The sequence below is a fragment of the Aegilops tauschii genome, chromosome 6, assembly GCF_002575655.3.
Source record: "Aegilops tauschii subsp. strangulata cultivar AL8/78 chromosome 6, Aet v6.0, whole genome shotgun sequence".
Taxonomy (NCBI): Eukaryota; Viridiplantae; Streptophyta; class Magnoliopsida; order Poales; family Poaceae; genus Aegilops; species Aegilops tauschii.
In genome coordinates, this window is record NC_053040.3 from 123,202,040 (window position 1) to 123,209,819 (window position 7,780).

The 7,780-nt window shown below is 49.0% G+C and overlaps 2 long non-coding RNA genes across 2 annotated transcripts; one reads left to right on the forward strand and one right to left on the reverse strand.

The window, feature by feature from the left end:
• Nucleotides 1-390: 390 nt before the first annotated feature.
• Nucleotides 391-1,193, reverse strand: LOC120967434 (uncharacterized). Its single transcript, XR_005761212.3, has 2 exons — nt 1,049-1,193; nt 391-693 (listed from the first exon to the last, which is right to left on the reverse strand). It is a non-coding gene; the product is annotated as an uncharacterized lncRNA (long non-coding RNA).
• A 1,093-nt stretch (nt 1,194-2,286) lies between these two features.
• Nucleotides 2,287-3,061, forward strand: LOC120966256 (uncharacterized). Its single transcript, XR_005759623.3, has 2 exons — nt 2,287-2,395; nt 2,750-3,061. It is a non-coding gene; the product is annotated as an uncharacterized lncRNA (long non-coding RNA).
• Nucleotides 3,062-7,780: the final 4,719 nt, after the last annotated feature.

A 7,780-nucleotide genomic window follows, 5' to 3' on the forward strand; every position in this document is an offset into this window, starting at 1 on the left:
AACCTTTCAGAATTTTTTTATTTAGTAACGGTGAAACTCTTTTTTGATAAACGTTTTTGAACTTTTCTATTTTCATTTTAACCTTCTTGGTTTTGTAATACATATTGAACTTCTTCGTTTTTTAAATTTGAACTTCTAGTTTTTATTATAAATAGATTCAACATATTACTTTTATTCCTTTTTTTGGATAAGAGAAACAAAAACTTTATATTGTACAGTGAGAAGTTCAATTTTTTGCAGTGTGAAAAGTTGCATTTTGTTGTGAATTTTTTGTTGTTTTATTTCTATCTTTTTTTACAAAACGAACAGTGCACGTTTCGCTGGGAAAAACACATGCACAATATGTCACTGTTTCTTGCTGTTTTTTATCAAGTATAAGCATTGACTAAATTTTCAGATTGAGTGGTGGAGCTATGCAATGACAGAATAAAGAAAACATGCACACAAATTCAGAGAGTTCAGAAGCTCTGAAGCTCAAGTATACGGGGTACAGCTGTGTCTGTGTATGTGCGTCTGATTGCGTGGAACAGGTGCTCAAGGACGGACGAGGTCTTCAGACGCGCTGCCGGCATAGTTCGGGCGGAGGGTGGCGCCAGGTTGTAATGCGGGATGCGGCGTCACCGTCACGCTCGTCACCAGGAAAGAGACGGCCAAGGCGTACAGCACGTCCGTGCGCTAGGACAGGCCGATGACCTTCAACAAAATTTGCAGAGAACTTGAGCCATGGTGTATCAAGCATCACGTGTTTGATTTTTCAGAGCATCCTTACTTGCAAGATAGAGTACTAATCTAATATCTAAGAGAATATAATACTTGGGAAATAAAAATTGAAGAATCTGTAGGAAGAACTAAACTGGAACTGCTCATCTAGCGAGACAATTCCTTCCTTCTCACAATTTTTCACACGGAAAAAATAAGAAAGAGATGCCACAAGCTCTGCTCAGTTTGGATTGAAGGAAATTCCTCTAGCATATGTCAGAACTCGTAACTGAACTAGCTTCTGCCGCTAACGATACAGGCAGCCTGGAGGATTTGTGTTAGTGCATACCACCAATTTTTGCGTCTCCATCGAGCTGCAGTTGACCTCGCTTGTACTACAACGGAGGAGGAGCCGCCATGAGAGTTTACAGAGGCCCACAATGGCTGGCAAGGGGAAGTTAGAGCGACCAGTCGCCAGCATGGAGAAGTTCGAGCAGCACCAGGGGCAATCCGTGGTGGTGTCCGGACGCTGTTCAGTGTGGCAACAGGTGACGCAGGGGTAGCCGGATAAGTACTGCCTCCCCCGCCTGAGCTAGCAGTGGACTACAGCGGCAGCTAGCGGAGGACTGCGGAGGCAGCAGTAGCTAGCGGCGGATGTTGGTGGCGCGATCCGGGGAGGGTGGCGGCGGCGGCGGCGTGATCCGTGGAGGGCGAAGGCAGCAGCATCGGCGGCGTGATCCCCGGCGGCGGCCCAATACAAGGAAGGGGCGACACGGCGGTCGATTCTCTGGGCGGCGGACGGCGCGGCGGCCAGTACCCGGGGCGGGAGAGGCACGACGGCTGGTTCCCTGGGCGGGGGCGTGCCGGCGCCAGCGGGGTGGGTGGCTGGATTGGAGAGGGAGTGGGGCGTGGGAAGGTTCGCTAGATCTGGGAGAAAGTGGGGCGTGGGGAGGTACGGTAGCGAGGTGGGTTCGGGAGCATATAACTATTCTAATTCTGTGATTAGAATAGTGCTCGGGCTGAACCCACCTCGCTATCGTGGGAGCGTGGGGAGGCGCGCCATGAACCCACCTTGCTACCTCGCTACCGTACCTCCCCACGCTCCCATTTCCTCCCAGATCTAGCGAACCTTCCCACGCCCCACTCCCTCTTCGATCCAGCCACCCACCCCGCCGGCGCCGGCCCGCCCCCGCCCAGGGAACCAACCGTCGTGCATCTCCCGCCCCGGGAACTGGCCGCCGCGCCGTCCGCCGCCCTGAGAATCGACCGCCGTGGCGCCCCTTCCTTGTATTGGGCCGCCGCCGGGGATCACGCCGCCGCCGCTGCTGCCTTCGCCCTCCACGGATCACGCCGCCGCCGCCGCCACCCTCCCCGGATCGCGCCACCACCGCCCACCGCTAGCTACTGCTGCCTCCACAGTCCTCCGCTAGCTGCCGCTGCAGTCCACCGCTAGCTCAAGCAGGGGAGGCAGTACTTATCCGGCTACCCCTGCGTCACCTGTTGCCACACTGAACAGCGTCCGGACACCACCACGGATTGCCCCTGGTGCTGCTCGAACTTCTCCACGCGGGCGACTGGTCGCTCGAACTTCCCCTTGCGAGCCATTGTGGGCCTCTGTAAACTCTCATGGCGGCTCCTCCTCCGTTGTAGTACAAGCGAGGTCAACTACAGCTCGATGGAGACGCAAAAATTGGTGGTATGCACTAACACAAATCCTCCAGGCTGCCTGTATCGTTAGCGGCAGAAGCTAGTTCAGTTACGAGTTCTGACATATGCTAGAGGAATTTCCTTCAATCCAAACTGAGCAGAGCTTGTGGCATCTCTTTCTTATTTTTCCGTGTGAAAAATTGTGAGAAGGAAGGAATTGTCTCGCTAGATGAGCAGTTCCAGTTTAGTTCTTCCTACAGATTCTTCAATTTTTATTTCCCAAGTATTATATTCTCTTAGATATTAGATTAGTACTCTGTCTTGCAAGCAAGGATGCTCTGAAAAATCAAACACGTGATGCTTGATACACCATGGCTCAAGTTCTCTGCAAATTTTGTTGAAGGTCATCGGCCTGTCCTAGCGAACGGACGTGCTGTACGCCTTGGCCGTCTCTTTCCTGGTGACGAGCGTGACGGTGACGCCGCATCCCGCATTACAACCTGGCGCCACCCTCCGCCCGAACTATGCCTGCAGTGCGTCTGAAGACCTCGTCCGCCCTTGAGCACCTGTTCCACGCAATCAGACGCACATACACAGACACATCTGTACCCCATATACTTGAGCTCCAGAGCTTCTGAACTCTCTGAATTTGTGTGCATGTTTTCTTTATTCTATCATTGCATACCTCCACCACTGAATTTGAAAATTTAGTCAATGCTTATACTTGATAAAAAACGGCAAGAAACAGTGACATATTGTGCATGTGTTTCTCCCAGCGAAACATGCACTGTTCACTTTTGTAAAAAAAGATAGAAATAAAACAACAAAAAATTCACAACAAAATGCAACTTTTCACACTGCAAAAAATTGAACTTCTCACTGTACAATATAAAGTTTTTGTTTCTCTTGTCCAAAAAAAGGAATAAAAGTAATATGTTGAATCTATTTATAATAAAAACTAGAAGTTCAAATTTAAAAAACGAAGAAGTTCAATATGTATTACAAAACCAAGAAGGTTAAAATGAAAATAGAAAAGTTCAAAACCGGTTCGAATTCAAATTCAAAATCAAGCAAACAATAAAATATTTTCAAATATTAAAACTAAAATGTTGGGGTTTTGCCGAATAATTCATGAGTAATAATGGTGGAGAAACCAACATTTCTTATAATATTTAAATTCACTAAAATAACCAAAGCTTAGGGCAAAACAATTAATTTAATGCCTTTTATAAAGTTACAATAATATAACTAAATTAGTAGTGTGCCAAAATAATTATGGCAGTGGCCTAATTAGTAATACTAATTTAGGTGCTAACTTGGTATTTTATAAAACTAAAATAATAGAAACTATAAATGAAAAGAGTAAAGAAATAAAAGAAAAATAAGAAAAGGTAAAACAAAACCAAATAAAAAAACAAACCAAAGGAGAAAACCTCCCCTCCCGTTGGGCCTCGGCCCAGCTGGCCGACCGGCCGGCCCAGCCGCCCCCATCTCTGGCCTACAAGGCCACTACCCCCCCCCCCCCAGAAACCCTAACCCATTGCCCCCGTCGCCCCACTTCGCCCCCACCGTTCCCCTCGTCCCCTCACCCGCGCCGCCACACGCACGCACTTATGCTCAGTGGAGCGGGCGCCCGAGACCTCAGCCGCCACTCCCCTGAGGCCGCCACCCGCCCGCGCCGAGCACCGCCATCCCCGACCTCCTGCCGCAACATCGCCGTCTCCCCTCGCTTCGGCGAGCCGTGAAGCCATCGCCTCCGCCCAGCGACTCCTCCCTCTGTCCTTCGGCGCTCGTCACCGCCGTCCCGAACCTCTCCTGCAACTCGGCCGCCCCTACGCATCATCGTCGGCCTCCCCGAACCCGCTGCCAATGCCCTACAGCAGTAACGTGAGGCCCTCTGTCGATTCCCCCTCCCCCTACGTACTCCTTCGCTGTAGGGTGCCAACGCCGACGCGCCCGAGCTCTTGCCTCCTCCCGCGTCGATGCTGCCTCTGCCCTGCCGTCGTAGCTGCTTCTGCTCGCCACTGCTCGTCGTGCCCGCTGCCCCGCTGGACGCGTCGCACGCCCTCCACAGCGGCCTCCCGCACGCCAGGCCATCGCCGGAGTTGTGCTCCCGAGCACCTCCGCCACCTCTGTGGCTCGCCGGCGTGCACGACGCACGCATCCGTGCTTAAACCAACGGGCTGGCTCACTGACGTGTGGGCCCGTCCAAATTAATTAGGACCTAAATGCTAATTAGCACTAACCGGTACCCTAATAGCCACTAACATGTGGGGCCACTTAGCTAATTATTTAGTTTGGTTAAATAAAACTCTCTTAAAAAAATGACCCACTGACGGACGGGCCCCACCTGCTAATTACTTTATTAGATCGACCTAACCTTCTGTTAGCTATTTGAGTCAGTGACTGCTGGGTCACATTGGGCCCTGTTGACCAAGTCAACTGCTGACTGGGATGCCCCAGTCAATGACATGTGGGCTCACTTGATCCTGTTGACCAGTCAACTTTGACTGGTCTGCTGATTGTACCCCTCTGGCCCCACTGTCAGCCACACTGCCATGTTGCTGTGTACACTTCTGTGTGCACTTCGCATTTATCTATTTATTTATTTTGAAATTAAATAAATTCTAGGATTTTTAGGAATTGAATAAAACTTTGAAAATTAAAATAAAATAATCCGTGACTCGGATGAAAATACTTTGTACATGAAAGTTGCTCAGAACGACGAGACGAATCCAGATACGCAGACCGTTCGTCCGCCACGGGTCCCTAGCATTGTGAACCAGCAACTTTCCCCCCAACCGGTTCATCTGTCCGAAAACGCGAAACGCCGGGAATACTTTCCCGGATGTTTCCCACCTTCGCCGGTATCGCCTACTACCGCGTTAGGGCACACCTAACACCGCTCATTGTCATGTCATGCACCGTCATGCTTATGTTTGCATTATATTTATTGTTTCTTCCCCCTCTTCTCTCCAGTAGACTACGAGACTGACGCTACTGCTGCCCAGTTCGACTACGGAGTTGACGAACCCGCCTTCTTGCCAGAGCAACCAGGCAAGCCCCCCCTTGATCACCAGATATCGCCTATTCTTCTCTATACAGCTTGCATTACAGTAGCGTAGCATGTTACTGCTTTCGGTTAAGCCTATTCTACTGCATAGCCTGTCATTGTTGCTACAATTGTTGATACCTTTACCTGCTATCCTAATGCTTAGTATAGGATGCTAGAGTTCCATCAGTGGCCCTACACTCTTGTCCGTCTGCCATGCTATACTATTAGGCTGTGATCACTTCGGGAGGTGATCACGGGCATATGCTATATACTTTATACTGTCACATTACTTATGATACTGTTCGGAGATGAGGGCTGAAGGGGCAGGTGGCTCCATCCCGGTAGAGGTGGGCCTGGGTTCCCGACGGCCCCCGACTGTTACTTTGTGGCGGAGCGACAGGGCAGGTTGAGACCACCTAGGAGAGAGGTGGGCCTGGCCCTGGTCGGCGTTCGCGGATACTTAACACGCTTAACGAGATCTTGGTATTTGATCTGAGTCTGGCCATTTGGTCTATACGCACTAATCAACTACGCGGGAACAGTTATGGGCACTCGACGTCGTGGTATCAGCCGAAGCCTTCGTGACGTCAGCGACTGAGCGACGCGCGCCGAATTGGACTGGAACGCCTGCTAGGCTAGGTCTGCTTCCGGCCGCGTTCGCAACGTGCAGGTGTGCAATGGGCGATGGGCCCAGACCCCTGCGCCATAGGATTTAGACCGGCGTGATGACCGCTCTGTTGTGCCTAGGTGGGGCTGCGATGTGTTGATCTTCCGAGGCCGGGCATGACCCAGGAAAGTGTGTCCGGCCAAATGGGATCAAGCGTGTTGGGTTATGTGGTGCACCCCTGCAGGGAAGTTTATCTATTCGAATAGCCGTGTCCCTCGGTAAAAGGACGACCCGGAGTTGTACCTCAACCTTATGACAACTAGAACTGGATACTTAATAAAACACACCCTTCCAAGTGCCAGATACAACCCGGTGATCGCTCTCTAACAGGGCGGCGAGGAGGGGATCGCCGGGTAGGATTATGCTATACGATGCTACTTGGTGAACTTACCATCTACTCTCCCCTACATGCTGCAAGATGGAGGTGGCCAGAAGCGTAGTCTTCGACAGGATTAGCTATCCCCCTCTTATTCTGGCATTCTGCAGTCCAGTCCACCGATATGGCCCTTTACACATATACCCATGCATATGTAGTGTAGCTCCTTGCTTGCGAGTACTTTGGATGAGTACTCACGGTTGCTTTTCTCCCTCTTTTCCCTTTCTATACCTGGTTGTCGCAACCAGATGCTGGAGTCCAGGAGCTAGAGATCCCGAGGATGATTCTACATGGAGTTCGGCTTCGAGGAGTAGTTAGGAGGTCCCAGGCAGATGGCCTTGCCTTTTCGATCGTTACTACTTTTGTGCTAGACTTCTTAAAGCAAACTTGTTTAACTTATGTCTGTACTCAGATAGTGTTGCTTCCACTGACTCGTCTATGATCGAGCACTTGTATTCGAGCCCTCGAGGCCCCTGGCTTGTATTATGATGCTTGTATGACTTATTTATGTTGTAGAGTTGTGTTGTGATATCTTCTCATGAGTCCCTGATCTTGATCGTACACATTTGCGTGCATGACTAGTGTACGGTCAAATCGGGGGCGTCACACGCGGTGCATTTTCGAAAAATCTATTTCGCGATAAAGGCAGAACGAGTGATCTCGCCGTTTTTGAAATTACATGAAAACTGCTAGGAATCAGAGAAAACCATCAACAGGAAAAAGTTTCGCATTTTTCGTAGCTTTTCAGCGGTATATTATTTGCCTCATTCCGATAAAGTTTGTAGAAATTACGGGCAAAACACGTTTTTAGCCATTTTCAAAATTGACTTAAAACCGTAAGGAATTTGGAGAAACAATATATACAAGAAAGTTTTGCATTTCCTCAAGCTTTCCAACGCCATATCATTTGCTGCATTCGGGCATACGCTTAAAAACTTAGCTCGAAAATACGAACTCGGTGGAACTTGTATCGTTTTCTAAATTACTTTTAAACCGTTCAAAATTAGAAAAAACTTTTAACATGAAAAAGTAGCGCATTTTCATAAGCTTTCCAACGCCATATTATTTGCTTCAATTGGATTAGCCGTTTAGAAATGACATTGAAAATACAACTCGGGTGTTCAGTTTGCGAAATTATACAATTTTCCAAATTACTCTTTATCCATAGGGAATTAGAGAAAACTTTCAACATGTGGAAGGAGCGGTTTTGCAGCAGCTTTCCAACGCCATATTATTTGCCTCGTTACGATAAACGGTTTAGAAATGCAATCGAAAATACTATTCACGTTTTTTGTATGAAGAAAAAATAGTTTTCAAAACTGCTCTTAAACCGCTT